The following is a 17,583-nucleotide window of genomic DNA, read 5'->3' on the forward strand; positions in this document are numbered from 1 at the left end:
CCATGCATCTTGACCACTCATATCAGCCCTCACCATCTCAGAAAAAGAAGTGGACACTAAGGGAAGAAATGGCAGGATGGAATGAAGGAAAGATATCATTCTGCTTCATACTTACCAGCCACCTCCCTGGCATGTGGCTAAAGAGGCAAGAACTCCAATGCTTTTCTGAGGACAATGGAGACATACAAAATCCAGGGGACTGGAGATGCAGGCTGGATATTCATTCAGGGGACAAAATGGAGAGTCCACTTAAGATCCCACAGGCAGAGACGGCACTGAAGAGATGAAAGATGACCAGACCCAGGGGTGAGGGCTGTGGGCTCCTATTTCCACCACTGCTCTGACTCACAGCAAGTGAGGGATGCCAGGGAAAAGATGGGCTGAGAATGGAGCCAGGAGAGCAGCAGGCAGTGGTCTTTTGCCCTCCAATCTCTGTATTTGTGATGCCTGAGGTTGGGAGTCAAGGGCTCAGGGAGCAGAGTGCCACTGCCCGCTGTGACCGAGGTACCAGGACCTGTCCTCATGTGCAGGCCAGTTCATGCAAGACATGTCTCTTCAACTTCTGCCCAGAAAACAGTGACGTGGCTGCTACCAAAGAGCCTGTGGGGGGTCCTTTCCAGCCCTTCTCCCATCCCAGAAGCTTCTTCCTCCATCACTGCCTTGCTCTCTTGGCCATGGCCACGCCTGCTTCAGCCACCACCAATTGTGAATGTAAACTGTCCCTCTGTCCCCAGGGGAATGGGCACAGCAACTGAGAATGGGCAGGGAGAGAAGAAAAATGAAATTATGGTCTTGTCGTTGTCAGATTCAAATGCTCTCTTTGCTACCTCTTCTCTCCAGTTTTTTAAAAACATGAGATGTTAGGTTGTTGGTCACCATGATGACCCTGTTGGGGATGGAGGGAAGCTATTCCTAATATGAAGGAGGGGGCTCCCTACAAAAGCCTGTCCCAGGCTGGGTGGCCAGACATAGTAGTGGTGAAGGCTGTCCATTCCTGTCACTGTCTTTGCCTTCTTCCCTCCCTCTGTGCCACCTGCTCCTTCCTACCATCATGGGCCAGGCGAGGGATGCAGCTGTGGACAAAGTGAAGGGGAGAGAGGGCCATCCTCTTGAGGATCAACAGTCATGAGCACATGAGGAGGAAAGGAGCGGTGGTGAGCACCTGTCACCTCTTGATCTTCCAGGTCACCTGGGGGAAGGAGGGAGGGAGGAGGCCAGGCAAGCTCTGGGAAGCAGTTCTGCTCCAGGGTTGGCATTTCAGGTGAAGTGGAGAGAAAGAGCCAGGAAATGCCAAGAGAGGTTTCCCTTATCTATCCTTAGGCTCTGATGTGTGACCGGGGGTGACAGGAAAGAACTGACTCCAACCCCTGGGCTGCAGACACCTCAGAGGAACTTGAGTTTGGTGACAGATTTCATGGCTGAGAGTGTTCTGTCTTCAGGTAGTACCCATATGTCTGCCACCCCCAGGCCTCTCTTGGGGAGGCCCTTTAGCTTCCCTAACGAGTGTTATTCTGGGTTGTCTTCTTAACCTTATGCCCCATTCACTGAAGTGTCAGCACCGTATTTTTTGGGCATTCCCCATGCTGGAGCCAGTGCAGGTTCTCACATAAAGTTGAGGTGGTACAGGCACAAACTATTTGCACATTTTGTGTGTGTGTATGTGAAAAGTAAACCTAAAGGGAAACATCTAATCCCTTACCAAGACTGAAAAATAGCCATCTTAACTCGATTGTTTGCTTTTAAGGAATAGTTAGGGAGTTTGGGATGGACATGTACACACTGCTGTATTTAAAATGGATAACCAACAAGGACCTACTGTGTATAGCACAGGGAACTCTGCTCAATGTTATGTGGCAGCCTGGATGGGAGGGGAGTTTGGGGGAGAATGGATACATGCATACATATGGCTGAGTCCCTGGGCTATGCACCTGAAATTATCACAACATTGTTCATTGGCTATACCCCAAAACAAAAGTTCAAAAAAGGCCCTTCTTAAAACAGGTAAGCAGGAATGTGAGCTGAGAGAGATGTAACAGCAGGGGGCAGTCTATGTGGATCATATTCTGCTTTGTCCAGCCCTTAACTCCCACAGATCCTGACACAGCGGGTGAAACCTTTCTGAAAATTCACAACAATGGAGAAAATTCTCAGGTCTTCAGGCTCAGTGGACACAGGCCTACTCAGGCCCAGGCTCCTAATGGTCCTTGTACAAAGACCCGCCCCTCTCTTGCCAAAGCCTTTCTGCCCATTGTGTTGGCCAGGGCCCCTCTGGGAGCCGGCATCCCCGTGGGATAGATCAGCACGAAAACAATATATCTTCCCTTCAGTGGTCTTTGACAAGTCTGGGAAGCAAGGCTTCTTTATCTGTGGTCCATGGATGAGTTCAAAGGACTTTCAAAATTCTGAGTATGTGGGTATTTCTCTGAGAAGCTAGGCGGTAAATTTTGAGGTTATTGAAAGTCTTCGTGACCCCTGAGCCTTTAGGCACAATTACTGCTGCAGTTACTTAAAGCTGTGTCCCTGACTCCTCAAGTCTTGTAGTGCATTAGGGCTGAAGGGCCCTTGGAAAACCCAGGGAAACCATTCCCCTGGTTTTACAGAATAGGCAACTGGAGCTTAGGTGGTTTCCTTTCCAGGGTTTTGAGGCAGAGGGGGGATTGGAATAGAGTCTCCCAAGCCCCAAGCCTTGAGACTAAGGTCCCTCTCTCTACACATCACAGTACCTTCACCCTGGCAGTGGCATCTCAGGAAGTGTAATCACTTCAAAATGTGATCTCTTGGCTATCTCCCACGAGACTAGGAATTTGTTTTTAGTGATGGTCTGTTTTGTTGTTGCTTCCCAGGTGGCTCAGTGGTAAAGAATTTGCCTGCCAATGCAGGAGACATAAGAGACACAGGTTCGATCCCTAGGTCAGGAAGATCCCCTGGAGGAGGGCATGGCAATCCACTTCAGTATTCTTGCCTGGGAAATCCCATGGACAAAGCAGCCTGGTGGGTTACAACCCATGGGGTTGCAAAGACTCGGACACAGCTCAGTGACTAAACAGCAGCAATATCCTTGCACAGGCAGGTCCAAAATCCTCTGATAAAGGAGAGCACTCTCCAGAAGTTGGGTGTGCCGCAGTTCCCTAGGCCCTGCCAGTCAGCAGAAGCCTGGGTACTCGAGGCCCAGGGAGGCCTCTTGGAGATGCTATCTGAGGAGCTACCTCTGATGAGTCCTTTAGTCCAACAGGCTTCAAACCAAGGTTCACTTATGCCTGGGGGGGCACCCAAAGACTGCCCAAGGGAGACTGGGGCACAGATAGTTTTAAAGGAATCTATTTCTGGGGCTTCCTTGGTGGTCCAGTGGTCAAGACTCTGCACTCCTAATGCAGGGTGTGAGGATTCGATCCCTGAATAGGGAACTAAGATTTCGCCTAGTGCGGCCAAAATAAATAAATAAAGAATATATTTCCAAATCTTAGTTTCATAGCTTTTTCTTCCTAAAACTGATCTGGGGAGACCCAAAGGACAGTATTCCATTCCCACCTTCCCTTCTCCTCAAGCCTCCCACCACCCTCCCCTGCCCTGACCTCACCATGGTACCCCACCCCAGAGAGAAAAGTGTTTGAGGAGCCAAAGAAGCCTCATTATTAGTGCTGCTGGAATCCATTGAATAGATGGGCATATTTTGTATCCATTCTTTCACTGAAGGACATTAGGGGTATTTCGATATTTTGGCTATTGTGAATAGTACCATAGGAAGATTCATGTACATGTATTTGTTTGGATGCCTCTTTTCAAAATAGGGATTCCCTAGTGGCTCAGATGGTAAAGAATCTGCTTACAATGCAGGAGACCCGGGTTCGATCCCTGGGTCGGGAAAATCCCCTGGAGAGAGGAATGGCTACCCACTCCAATATTCTTGCCTGGAGAATCCCATGGACAGAGGAGGCTGGCAGGCTCCTCAAAATAATTGAAAATACCAATTCTTTTAGGTATATACCTAAGAATAGAATTCCTCGGCCACATGGTAGTTGTATGTTTAACTTTTTGAGAAAACTCCACAGCATATGCACCATTTTACATTCTCACCATCCAAATACAAGGGTTCCAATTTTTCCACATCTTCACCAAGTCTTGTTAATGTCCATTTGTTTTTCATTATAGCCATTCTAGTGGATGTGAGGTAGTACATATCATTGTGGTTTTGATTAGATTTCCCCAATGACTAATAATTGAGCATTTTTTCATGTGCTTGTTGGCCATATGTATATCTTATTTGAAAAAATGTCTGTTTGAGCCACTTGCCAATTTTTAATTGGGTTGTTTGCCCTTTTGCAGTTTGTTATTTATATATTCTGTTTATTATTTATATATTCTGTTATTATTATATGTAATAGTTATTTTTATATATTCTATATATAATAAATAATAGTTATTTATATATTCTGGATGCTTGAACCTTATCCTATATGTGATTTGCAAATACTTTTTCCCATTCTGGAGAAATGCATCACTTTCTTGCACAAAAGTTTTTACTTTCATGAAGTCCTATTTTTTTCTTTAGTTGCTTATAATTTTGGTGCTATATCTAAAAACCATTATCAAACACAAGGTCATGAAGATTTGACCTATGTTTTCCTCAGAATTTTTATGTTTTAGCTCTGACATTTAGGTCTTTGATCCACTTTGAGTTAATTTTTGGTTGTATTGTAAGGTAGGGGACCAAGTTCAGACTTTTTCATGTGGATATACAATTGTCCCAACACTATTTTTTGAAGAGCCTATTTTTCCCCATCGAATGATTCTGACACCCTTGTCAAGAATCATTTGACAGTAGATGTATGGGCTTGTTTCTGAACTCTCAATTTTATTTCATTTGTCTATATGTCTGTCTTTATGCCAGTACCATACTGATTTTTTTTCATTTATTTTTATTAGTTGGAGGCTAATTACTTTATAATATTGTAGTGGTTTTTGCCATACATTGATATGAATCAGCCATGGATTTACATGTGTTCCCCATCCTGAACCCCCCTCCCACCTCCCTCCCCATCCCATCCCTCTGGGTCATCCCAGTGTACCAGCCCTGAGCACTTGTCTCATGCATCCAACCTGGACTGGAGATCTGTTTCATACTGATTTGATTACTATAGCTTTATGACAAATTTTGAAAAAATCAGAAAGTGGGGGTCCTCCAACATTGTTCCTCCTTTTCCATGTTGTTTTGATTATCGGCATGTCTTGCAATTCCATAGGAATTTTAGGGTTGGCTTTTCTGTTTCTGCAAAAATGGCTGTTGAAATTTTGATAGAGATCATACTGAGTTTATAGATTGCTTTGTGTAGTATTGTCATTCTATCAATAAATCTTTCAATCCATGAACACACATAGTTTGCATAATCAAAGAAGGAATTACTTTGATGATTAAGGTCTGTTTAAAAATGCCGATTTTAAGTAGATAAACATCAGGTAGATCTGGGTGGGCCATATTCCAGGCCTTGTGAAATCCACTATAAGACCAATTGTAAAGAAGGCAGAGAAGAAAAAGGTAATAGGTAAGAAACTTCTAATTGCATATTAATTACTTGATCATATGTAATATTTACTATGCCTGGAAAGCATCTCCAAAAGGTATATCCTGTAATGACTGAACGGTACTGATTTGGTTAGTGCTTTCATTTGCAACAACATCTCTCCAATACTAAATAAGCTTGTTCTAAAATTTTAAGTTATAACTAATATTTTAAGAAATATTAGACTTGATTATACTTACCAAAGGAACATTAATATTTTCCTCTGTGTTAAATATGGATTTAGACTTTTACTTAAAAAGGAATTAATGTGATCAAACTGATTAATTCCAGTCATCATTGTTGGGTCACACCTAGTACCAATCAGTCTCTGAAACTTTTGCTTCTGTCTTCCCTTTCATGGCACGGTTGCTAGTCAATATACTCAGTTGAATTTGGGGGCAGACCACTAGGAGTCTTCACAAAAGCTATAAAAGGTCCTTTCCTCAGGTGGCCCTGGCATTCTAGGAGCTCCGGGTCTGCATAATGGCTCATTAGAGTAACTGTGTGTGAGGATGATCCCAGGGCAAGGTACACTTATGTCCTTGTACATTTAACTTATAATTTGCACCTGGCTGTATACAACTGGCAGGAAATTACAGACACAGAAGGTCAGCATTTCCACATATCTTGGTGGGGGGTGGAATTCAACCCCTAACACCCTGTTTTAATTTGTATTGGACTGTATTAACTATTTATGTGGGATTGAAGGTTCAATGTCTTCCATTTTATAGAGCCAATTGTGTCAAAGACTTTATTTTTCATTAAATCAGAGCATATTTTAGGGTAATGGGCTATGGGGGAATTTATGCAAGGCAACAGTTCTGATGGTTACAGTGAGGCATAGTTTTTGTCCTCTATTTTTGTGTTTGGTAACTCTCTCCTAAGAGTATAATAGGTTCCTTTTTAAAATTTAGTGAAGACACCCAGGTATAACTGTATTTGTTTCCTAAGCCTGGTGCTGATTAAGGCTGTGAAGCTTTGCCAATTGGTGCATATGAACAGATCCTAAAGTTAATTTAGAACCTACATTGTAGAGGTACAAAAGCCAATTATTATAATTTAATCTTTTGTTGAATAAAAATTCTTTTAGTAAATTTTAGATTTCAAATTGGTTAAAACTATGGACCTCTATTTTAATTTTTTGTCCTCCTCACCATCCAATGTTTTGTTTTTTGAATAGTTACTGGATACTTCCAGGGTCCACTCTATCCTGATCAACCCCAAATTTGGTTTAGATATCAAGCCTGATGATGCCTTACATGCATTAAAGCACTGGTAACAGGATTACTACTCACATATTGAAGCTTTCTTGAGAGAGTAGGGCAGGCTCCGTAGGCAGATCTGAAAATGGCTTGAGCGAACATGGAAAGAAAATTGACTTTGGGGCTTTATTGGGCCTAGGAGATGGAGCTGGGGTGAGGGATTTTGCTACCACTGGATGAGGCTGGCATGGTTTGAGCTTCTGGCTTGCATCAAAGGAGGGAATATGTGTCCCAAATCTTCTTTAAGATGATATGGTACATATATACAATGGAATATTACTCAGCCATAAAAAAGAATGAAATAATGCCATTTGCAGCAACATGGATGGACCTAGAGATTGTCATACTGAGTGAAGTAAGTCAGAAAGAGAAAGACAAATATCATATATTGCTTATATGCAGAATCTAAAAAAATGATACAAATGAACTTATTTACAAAACAGAAACAGACTCACAGACTTAGAGAATGAATTTATGGTTACCAAGGGGGAAGGAGAGGGAGGAGAGGGATAGATTGGGAGTTTGGGATGGACATGTACACACTGCTATATTTAAAATAGATAACCAACAAGGACCTACTGTATAGCACAGGAAACTCTGCTCAATATTATGTAACAACCTAAATGGGGAAAGAATTTGAAAAAGAATTGATATGTATTTTAAAAAGTTGTAATAAGAGGGAGGAATTGGGAAATATATTCCACAATGAATGCATAATCCATGTACACAAAATGCTAAATAATAACTAATAAAAAATAGACACATAAAAAAGGAGGGAATACTCAGTTACTCTTATCAGCTTGCCCACACATGTAGGAAGAAGGGGAAGGGGTAGTAGCAGGGCTTGAAATCTGTCAGCAAACATTAACACTGAAGTGATATCCTTTACTATCAACATTTTCTTGACAAACTCTGGGATGGGAGCAATTATGATCTTCACTTTACAGATGAAGAAATGTGGCTTAAATTGAATTCTCAATGTGAAGGGATTTGAACACACATTTATTTTATGTCAATCAGTGCTTGTGTCTTTGATATAAGGTAAAGTAGGGGAGCATTTGCACTAACAAGTTGATTTCCAAAGCAAGTGAGCAGAGTGTTATTATGTCTGGATTCCTGTAAATGAATGAAAAATGTTGTACTAATTATTTACAGTATACAATTACCCTTTAAATTTCAGGATGTTACTGCTGGTATATGAATCCTTATTCCATTTGGACACAAAGCTCACCTTTACATCAGTGCCTTGTACTACATTAATGAAAATGTCCTGGTCTGAAAGCACACGTCCCTCTCTGCCACCAGCAACACTGTAGACATAGACCATAGTTGGTGTGTCTGTAGGCTATGGAACTTCATGGTCTTGTGCCTGTCTTGGGGCAATGACTCCTTAATCAGGGACTAATAAGCACCGTTAGTAGCACCAGCAGCAGTGCTTCTGGCCTAGATGCCCAGACTGGCTCGCATCTGGGTCACACACAGACCTCGGGATCCCCAGCCCCAGTGAGAACTGGAATTGAGCTCACGCATGGCTGCAAGAGTAGTTGTCCTAGCTCTCTGGGACTATGGCCCATGCCAAGTTATTCCAGCAATGCTTTTCAAAGATGCTAGCAGAACTTTCAGGGATACAAATGGAATGTTCTCTCTTGAGAGAATACAAGTAATTGCATGACCAAGGACTTGACCATCAGCATGACGTTGATTTCAGCTTGAGACTCAGAAGCCCTGCCCCTTCTGATGCTGTGAAGAGCATGAACTTTGCCTTACGCCAAGACCTTGTCTTTGGAAATGCAATGAAGAGGAGGAGAACAGTGTTACTGGGGAGGTGAACTTTGAAGGGACTCAATATACAGTATATCCAACTAAGGCTGCATCAAATCATTGTGGCTAAGATGACCACAATGATGAATGCTAAGGTCATCCGAGCACTCCCTGTGTGCTAGACACTGTTCTGAGCACTTCAGTAGTATCATCTCATTCAATCCTCACAACTCTAAAGGAAGGAAGTGTTGTTGTTCTCTTTACAGAGGGGGAACCTATGGATCAGAGAGTTTAAAGGACCTGTCCAAGGTCCCACAGAACTGGCACTGGAAATTAAACAGCCTGCTTCCTGAGCTTGTACTCTTAAACACTACTATGTGCAGCAACATTTTCCTAATGTGGGCAAATGGTAGTCACATAACTTTTACCCAGCAGGGCTGGAGTTCATCAAGCCAATTTATTTTGTGATGGCAGCTAAAGATGCTACATTAGCTAAATGTATCTGAATGTTTTACCATGGAGGTTATTCTGAGAGGCCACATTTTTCACAGGAGTAACCATTGGTCTGGAAGGGAGAGCAAAAAAGGGGAAGAAATGACTTTTTCCCTTCTCCCACTACCTTTCTCTAAGTCCCAGGACCTGATTGGTTAGGCACCAAGAGGAGTCATGATGACTCACAATGGCTCAGAACACTCTGGTCATGTGCAGTGGTAAGATCCGACCATGGCTGCCACCGCCTGAATTACTCCGTGTTCAAGCATGAACACACTGAATTAGAGGTGCTGGAAGACAGGGCAGACTACCACCTATGTTTGGGTACCATCTGTGTATCTGTTCCCTGGACATTCAGTTTTCTTGTCTTAGGCTCTTTCTTTTTATTTATCTATTTTTGGTAGCTCTCTCTTAAAAAAAAAAATTATTTATGTGGTTGTGTCCGAGAGAGAGAGAGAGAGAGAGAGAGAGAGAGAGAGAGAGAGAGAGTGACCAGATGGGGGTGTTTGCAGGGTCTGGCAGAGTCTGGCAATGCTTTATTTTTTACCATAGCTTTTATACCCTAAGTTAGTACATTTCTAAGGGGAAGATAGTTTAACATTACATCAGCTTGTTTTTCACGAAACCAGGGTGTTTTCTGCATACTTCTTTGTTTATGAGGGTCTTGTACATTATCTTCTGGCCTTGGGGCCTATTAACATTTTATGCAGGTCAGGTGAATGTAAACCTATTTTCTGTTTTTATGGTGACTCTAACTGAAAGGTAACAGGGTCATAGGGAAATAGTACAGAGTAGAATTATATTCTTGTTAATACAAAAATTAATCTTTCTGCAAAAGTTGTCAGTTGCGTTTATCTAAGAAGTTTACCCCATACAGACTCTGCGGCTTCAGTGAGGCAGCTTTTGCCTAGCACTCCTGACTGACAATTAACAACCATCTCATTGTTACCACACTAGGGCTAAGTTCTTATTTCTCTAGATCTTAAACTATATTAACAATGGTTTCTATAACACTACCTTAGCACATTAAAAGCAAAACACAGCAAGCAAAACACAGCAAGCAAATCACAACCCAATAACCACCTATAGGATAAATTTTCTTATGTTTTCTAATAGGACTCCTTTACCCCTTAAAAGAGCTCTCTATCTATTAGGGCTTTTATATAATCAGGTTCTTTATGCTATTTTATGATTAGGATATTATAAGCAATCATGCATATTAGTGCCAAGCGCATAGAATGCATTTGGCTAACAAACTACCAGCAAAGGAGTTTGAATTAAAACACTCCTTTCACCCTAAATAATCTCATAAAAAATACCACCACCTGGGAAACTTATTGATTAAAGTTCTAAATTGATTCTTATTTGGGAAGAGATCGGGGAAGGCCTTCCTGCCTGTGTCAGAGAAATTAGGGAGTAGTCCATTGAGGCAGGCATCAGAAAGACAGATATCATCTTTAAGGTGAGAGCCGGGGGCAGCTTTTCGAAAACCCCTGAAAACCTGATTCGCCTTGCCCGTCAGGTTTTCTCCCTCACGGCCTTGTTAGGGGTAGGGTCTCGTGAGCTGACTTTTTCGAAAACCCCTGAAAACCTGATTCGCCTTGCCCATCAGGTTTTCTCCCCTATGGCCTTTTTAGGGTCAGGGTAGGGTCTCCGTGTGTCGGCTCCCGGCAGGCTTCTCTCTAGTTGTGGCCTGTGGGTTCCAGAGTGTGTTTGCTCAGTAGTTGTGGCATGTGGGTTTAGTTACCCTGCAGTATGTGGGATCTTAGTTCCTTGACCAGGGATCAAACCCTGTCCCCTACATTGGAAGGCAGATTTTTAACCACTGGATGACCAGAGAAGTCCTGGCTCTTCCTGGACTTGAGCAAAATCTCTCTGTTAAAACTTCTCCCATGGGAGGAAATACAAAAAGTGTCCTAACTATGTTCATTGCATTTCAACAGGTCTGCTGAGTAATGTCAGTGATTGTGGTCTCAAGATCCAATCATCCAGTGAAAGCTTCAAGGTAATTCAATTCAAGGTAGGATTCTCTATACTTCCTTGATCTCATTGCCAGCCTTGGCAGTGAGTCTCAAATTACTGCTTTTTGTTAAATACCAATTCACATAAATGGGGTGTTAAATTGTAGAAAATATAGTTGTGAGTGGTCAGACTTCTCATGCCATATTACCCTGTGAGTCTCTGATATAGAACAACTAGATAGTTAATGTTAAAAGTGTGTGACCCATGTGGATATTGTCTTGAAGTAGGACATAGACTTTTATAGGATGTTTTTATTAACAGTGAAGACCGGGCTTTGTGTTTTTTACAGTGCTACTGTTTAAGAACTAAAATGACTATTATGAGGAAATGTGACTTGGCCCTACACTGGCTGCCCTGCTCAGTCTCACATGACAACTGGGGAGACCGAGATATGGATGCCTGGACAACGGACCCAGGCCATGTGCCCCCTTCCTTGAGTGGCAGGGAAGGCTCAGCCATCCGGGTTTCCTCTCACCCATGTAGGACCATGTAAAGGCACTAGGATGCTGTTTTCAATGTTCAGAACAAATAGAGGGATGGGAATTGTTTCCTTGTCTTCCACAAGGATCAAGAGGAGACAAACTGAAGGGGTAGAAGGCTGGGGCCCTTTTGCCAAACAAATTGGGTTCACTTCCTGGTTCTGCCACATACCAGCTGTATGACCTTGGGCCAATTACATGTTTTTTCTGTACCTCAGTGCCCTCTTCTGGGTAAGTGGGCATGACAATGGACCCACCAAAACTGTTATGACATTACATGAGCCAGAGTATGTTAAGCCCTTTGGAGAAGTGCCTGGCAGACAGACACCCTGAGCAGAGGTCTGCTGTTGCTGCCACTGTTCTTATCAGGAATGTATTCCTCATAAAATGGAAGCCTGAGACTGGAGAATGCATATCATCATCTTCTCTTTCTCTCCTGAATGAGACCCTCTTAAAGCCACAGACTGGTAGAGAGTCTTCCCTGGCAAAGTCTGTGCCCTTGCTTTGAACTCTAGTTACAGGCTGGTTCACTGTTTGTTTGTTTGGGGGTTTTGATGATATCTTTCTTCTGAGCCCCAGTGCTCTTTTCTTGGAGAAAACAGGCTGAATCTGCGTCAACCTGCCTTGATGTTTGCACCTCTCTGTGTCTCAAATTTATGCTTCTAGGAAGCTTTCTTTATTTAAATAATTTTATAGAATTGACTCACATTTTTAGATTCTTGTTGTAGAAAATACAAGAATTACATCTACAGAGATCAACTAGTAATCCATCTTTCCACCCCTTTTCTTTATTCCCCCATCTTACACTCCTACCCCAGAAGAACTGCCATTTGCTTGCTGTAAACATTTCAGATTTTATTCTTTGCATTTATTTTTATCAAAATAGATGACTCTGAAGAAAGACAAATGTGATACTAAGACACATATTGTTTTTCAAGTTTCTTTCTTCAACTATCATTTCTTGGATATTCTTTCCAGGTCAGTACATAGAGGACCCCTTCACCATTTTCAATAGCTGCATTTTATATCATATTATTGATATACTATAATTTATTTACATAAGGAAATTAGAAAAATTGCCTTTGTCTTAAGTGGGTGTCTCTTTGGAATAACAAGTCATTAACCCATATATTTTATAAAAACTATTGGATATAAGTTAAATACATAAAAGAAGATATTATGTGCTCTAACAATAAAATATGAAATAGCAGAAATGATGTGTCAGTTTCACACTGACTACAAAACACACATGAATATAATTTTTAAAACTAGAGAGAAATGTGCTTGAAGCTTTTTGTTTTCTGTTTTAAGACTAAAAATACCATTTCTTGCATGACAGGAAAATTAATTACTGCCATCCTATCAGTTTGTCCCAAAATACATATTTGAATTCAGTGCAAGCACAGTCATGAACCTCAACAGGATTTTGCCATGAAATGAACATATTATTCAATCAAATAAAAAAAATCTATGTGAAAACTTCCCAGGTGGCTCAGTGATAAGGAATCCTCTTGCGCATTTGATCCCTGAGTCAGGAAGATCCCCTGGAGGAGGAAATGGCAACCCACTCCAGTATTCTTGCCTGGAGAATCCCATGGACAGAGGAGCTTGGCAGGCTACAGTCCATGGGGTCACAAAGAGTTGACACAACTGAGCAACTAAACAACATGTGGAAACAGCCATGATTGTGAGCTGTTTCAAGATGTGAAGATCTACACTATAGATTTAGCAATTAAAACAAGAATCAAAAATATGTCAACGGAACAGAGAGTCTCAATACAGACCCATGTATATGACAGAATGAAGGAAATGATAAGGTTGACATTTCAAATTATACTATGCCCCAAAGCAATATCTTATGACCACTTCCTGAAAGCAAGTGTGTGTAGCAGGGAGGTGGCAGGGGTGTGGGGCAAGAAGTCCCTAGGTTCACTGGATTAAGTGGATTTCCTCATCTTTTTCAGGCCCTCTCAGCTGTGCTCTCTTCTGAAAGCTGTCTATGGAATCAACCAGTCATGGATAAAGGAACCTCTAAAGTCAGTCCTAACACGCCCATACCAATCATCAGAAGGCTGGCAGATAAATACCTAAAACCCACACTGACTTCCAAAAACACAGTGAATTTTTTACTTGGTAGGCAACTGGGGAGGCACAGAAATGATCTGGATTTGTCCAAATGGCTGTGGATGCTGACACGAGCTGCACCAGGGTGGAGTTGGCCATTGCCAAAAAGTCATATAACCTACCTGCTTATGCCTGTCCATAATCTTGGAAAATGCAAAAAAAAAAAGTAAAATAACAAAATCCTCCCTTGTTTCACTGGTTAAAATAAAAGATGCCTGTCAGTCCTTCTAGTTTGATATGTTTTTATGTTGATATAATTTTCCTGGGTTACACTGGAGAGGAAATTCTATTCATTCTAACAGTCTTTGCAGGGGCTCTCAGACACAATGGAGATGGTGAGATCACACTTCATATCAGACTTCTTTCAGCTTTAATCTGAAAAAAACAATCAAGGCAATAGTTGGGTAGTCCTAGGTCACTCAAGGACCCAAGACTCCTGTCCCCTAGGAAAGACATTCACTGCCATTCACTGCCAAGGAAGTGCACTGCTTCTCTGCTGGGCCTGAAACTGCCCTCCCCACTCCCCCAAGAGACACTCTGCTGCTAGGAGGCACCAGCAAAGGGAATCAGGCCACAAAGAGCCCAGGCCCAGGAAATACTCCCCATCCCTACTGGTCCCTGCCTTTTGCCTCCAGAAGCTCCCCACACAGCAAGCATTCCTGTGTCTGGGGGCAGCAGGGGGAATCCTTTCCCTCACCTAGAATCCCAAGGTGGGCTGGCCTGGGGAAACTCCTTCCATTTCCCCAGGAACTCAAGGAAGCCCCAGTAGCCTGCAATAAACCAAGCAAGGCAAAGGCCCCACAAAGGCTCTGAAAATCACCCTGTCTTCACAACCGCAGCCCACAGCAGGAGGCCAGGGCCTGCTCTCCAAACCCAAACAGGGAGACTGCCTGCTACACTATCAAGCTTCCACAGAACCCACTGTCTCCTAACATGACGCCAAAAGTCCAGGACACAATGGAAAACTACCCTTCATACAAAGAAGCAGGAGATTCACAACTTGAATGACAAAAGACAACCAAGTGACACTAACTACAAAATGAATTAGGTATCAGAATTATCTGACTGTGATTTTAAAGCAACAACCATAAAAAGAATTTAACAAACAATTAAATGTTCATACCAGCTTGTTTGGGGCTTCCCAGGTGGTGCTAGTGGTAAAGAACCCATCTGTCCACAGATGTATAGAACAGACTTTTGGCCTCTATTGGGAGAAGGCGAGGGTGGGATGATCTGAGAGAACAGCATCGAAACAGGTATATTATCAAGTGTGAAACAGATTGCCAGTCCAGGTTCGATGCATGAGACAAGTGCTCGGGGCTGGTACACTGGGATGACCCAGAGGGATGGGATAGGGAGGGAGGTGGGTGGGGGGGGGGTTCAGGATGGGGAACACATGTAAATCCATGGCTGATTCATGTCAATGTATGGCAAAAACCACTACAATACTGTAAAGTAATTAGCCTCCAGCTAATAAAAATAAATGGAAAAAAAAAAAGAACCCGCCTGCCAATGCAGGAGGCATAAGAGATGTGGGTTTGATCCCTGGGTTGGGAAGATCCCCTGGAGGAGGGCATGGCAACCCACTCCACTATTTTTGCCTGGAGAATCCCCATGGACAGAGGAGCTTGGTGGGCTACAGTCCACGAGACCACAAAGAGTCAGACGTGACTGAGCGATTTTCACTTCACATCACTAGGGAAATGAGGGAAAGGGGAAAGAGACATCTCTATTTCTTTCAACTGCCTGTCAATCTACAGTAACATCAAAATGAAAAGTTTAATTTAAAAGAGGGACTCTAAGACATGCTCCTCCCTTCCAGAAAGACCCCAAACCACCATTTCTGAGGTCTTTCATTCCACACTCACTCCACCTTGACTTCAGACTTCAGAAACTCTCTTGTTAGCAGTCATGCTCCATCCTGCCCATCAGGGAGGCCATTCCACAGACTGCTGACCTTAATACAACAGCTAACAACTTCGTTTGTTTGTTTGGGGGTGGGGGGGACAGGGTCTTGCGATTTTGCCCAGGCTGGAGGGCAGTGGCTACTCACAGGCACAATGTGGTACTGATCAGCAGGGCAATTTTGACCTGCCTCATTTCAGACCCGAGCGGCTTCACCCCTCCATAGGCCACCTGGTGGTCCCCTGCTGCTGGGATGTTCCCTTGTGGACGATCACAGAGTGCCCTGGATCCCAGAAGTCCTGAGCTCAAGAGGATCTCCTGTGTCAGCCTCAGGAGCAGCAGGATGTGCCATAAGCAGAAATCACACCAGGCCTGCTCAGTTTTAAGCATCGACTATGTGATCCAAATGTACACGCTGGTCTCCCTTAAATCCTCAAAATCCCAGATGGCATTTTACCAAAAGGGAATTGAGGCCCAAAGAGGAAAGTGATTTGCCCCAAGTCACGTTGCCACTGAGCAGCAGGCAGAGCCAGGATCCAAATCCCTCTGATCCAACATGACACTGACTATTTGCAGCAGTGACCTGCCTCCCTGTGGAAACAGGCACTCTACACCGTTCCTCTGTGTGCTTGGGTTGGGGGTGGAATCTGTAGGGTGAAAGTTCCAGACTAAACTACAAAGTCACTTGCCCATGTCATTCTACTCAGGAGACTCTTGAGGGGAAGTAAGACATTGTGATGTTCCAGTCGGGGCCACCAAAGCCCACATAAAACACCTCTCTCTCAGTCACCTCTTCCCTCATTCTCGAAAGTTCTGTCTGTATGCATTTTAAAAGAGTCACAGCTTCTTGGTAAGTTTATTGCATGGTGCAGAAGCTGCATGTGCACCCTGCTGTGGGTCTCCTAGGACAGGATGGTCAGGAACTGCTCCATCACCAGAAGCTTCAGGACTTGCTCTATGCGCTTCTCCAGCCAAAGGCACACATCCATGGCAAAGCTCAAGGAGTCGCCTGAGTGATTCTGGGGACCAGCAGCAGAATCCATAGAAGTGCAGATGAGAGGCCCTGGAGCTGGGCCTCCTTTGGCTCTAGCCACAGAAACTACTCTGGTTTCACAATGAGGACCACTTTTTGTTCTTGGGAGTTGGGGTCAAACGCAGACCATCTTGCCCGGGAAACCATCCAAAATAGCTGGTGAAGGCACCTGGCGCCCCATGCAACAATACACAAAATCTGCAGGAGTCAGAGTGTTCCTGATGCCAAGTCCCAGTCCATGAGCCCAACTCCAGCTCAGATAGAGCTGTTTCAAGCGCTTTGGCCTCTGTGGGTTCGGGATGGTGGGGTACCTGCCTCCAGCCTAGCTCCCACCAGCGCCTCTGGGAGGCACAGTTGCTAGCAGCTCTTTTCTGTCTTGGACCAACACCAAAGTTTGGCGTCCAAAGACATACACACACACACACACACACATCCCTAGCTCAGGTCAGATGTGAGGACACACATACAAACTAGCTCGGGTCAAATGTGAGGACTACATCTTCCGGATGACATCATTGGCTCTGGCCTGGCCAAAATTCACCGCTTACCTCCCAGAAGTGAAAATTTGACTCCGGGGGCGGGAACGGCGAAAGACCAATTGGAAGACAAGAGGCGGGGCCATGTTGGCGACTTAAAGATCCAAGAGCTCTCTGGTGGCGGCCGAAATCAGAGAGGGGTATCAGTCCTGAATATTCATTGGAAAGACTGATGCTGAAGCTGAAACTCCAATACTCTGGCCACCTGATGCGAAGAACTGACTCATTTGAAAAGATCCCAATGCTGGGAAAGATTGAAGGCGGGAGAAGGGAACGACAGAGGATGAGATGGTTGGATGGCATCACCGACTCAATGCACATGAGTTTGAGTAAACTCTGGGAGTTGGTGATGGACAGGGAGGCCTGGCGTGCTGCGGTCGTCGCAAAGATTCGGACAAGACTGAGCGTCGG

General features: G+C 43.6%; 1 long non-coding RNA gene across 2 annotated transcripts; it reads left to right on the forward strand.

Annotated features, from left to right (window-relative positions):
* Positions 1 to 9,275: 9,275 nt before the first annotated feature.
* LOC110140991 (uncharacterized) lies at positions 9,276 to 13,561 on the forward strand. 2 transcript variants are annotated; one of them, XR_002314948.2, is made up of 3 exons: positions 9,276 to 9,360; positions 11,017 to 11,093; positions 13,539 to 13,561. It is a non-coding gene; the product is annotated as an uncharacterized lncRNA (long non-coding RNA). The 2 variants fall into 2 exon arrangements; XR_011486224.1 differs by lacking the exon at positions 13,539 to 13,561 and adding an exon at positions 12,461 to 12,547.
* The last annotated feature ends 4,022 nt before the right edge of the window (positions 13,562 to 17,583 follow it).

The sequence above is a fragment of the Odocoileus virginianus genome, unplaced genomic scaffold (genome assembly GCF_023699985.2).
Source record: "Odocoileus virginianus isolate 20LAN1187 ecotype Illinois unplaced genomic scaffold, Ovbor_1.2 Unplaced_Contig_1, whole genome shotgun sequence".
Taxonomy (NCBI): domain Eukaryota; kingdom Metazoa; phylum Chordata; class Mammalia; order Artiodactyla; family Cervidae; genus Odocoileus; species Odocoileus virginianus.